Below are 794 nucleotides of genomic sequence, written 5' to 3'. Positions count from 1 at the left end.
GAGGGCCGGGGTCCCGCCGGGGTCCCGCCGCAGCCCCGGGAGCCGCCAGCTCCCTGCGCCGAATCAACGCCGAGCTTCCCGGCCGGGACTCCCATCACTCTGATAAAAGATCTGAGCCCTTTTGTTGGGCTCTGTCTTATGGTGGCCATTTCTAATCTTGTCTTTTTGAGCTGGTTTCTTTTGGTGGTACTTAGGATCGAGCCATTTCTCACCATTTGAGAGATACCGCAGCCTTTTTGTTTCCAAGATAGGAACTCACTAGCTGGGGGCTGGTGGTTTACGCTTCAATCCTAGCCACTCAGAGGCTGAGATCAGAGGATTGAGGTTTGGAGCCAGCCCTGGCAGTAAAGCCTCATGGCTTTTAATGGAGCAGTAGCTCAGTGGTAGAGGGCCAGTCTCGAGCAAAACAGCTCAGGGACAGGGTCCAGGTCCTGAGTTCAAGCTCCAGTACAGACAGACACATATACACAATAGCTCTTAAAAGGGCTGGAGATTGAAGCAGGATTTTGGCTCAAGTGGTAGAGCCTTAGCTATAAAAAGACCACAACTTGAGGCCCTGAGTTCAAGCCTTAACACCAGCACCCGAAGAAGAAGAAGAAGAAGAAGAAGAGGAGGAGGAGGAGGAGGTGGAGGAGGAGGAGGAGGGGAAGGAAGGAGGAAGAGGAGGGAAAAAAAGGCTGGAGGCCGAGTTCAAGCCCAAGTACTGCCCCAAAGTCAAGCTCTCGCCTCGGCGGGGAGGGATAGGTGAGGGGTGTAGGTGAGGAGAGGGGTGGGTGAGGAGAGGGGTGGGTGAG

This window comes from Dipodomys ordii, unplaced genomic scaffold, assembly GCF_000151885.1.
Source record: "Dipodomys ordii isolate 6190 unplaced genomic scaffold, Dord_2.0 Scaffold2, whole genome shotgun sequence".
In the NCBI taxonomy this organism is placed as follows: Eukaryota; Metazoa; Chordata; class Mammalia; order Rodentia; family Heteromyidae; genus Dipodomys; species Dipodomys ordii.
This window is presented reverse-complemented; position numbering follows the sequence as displayed.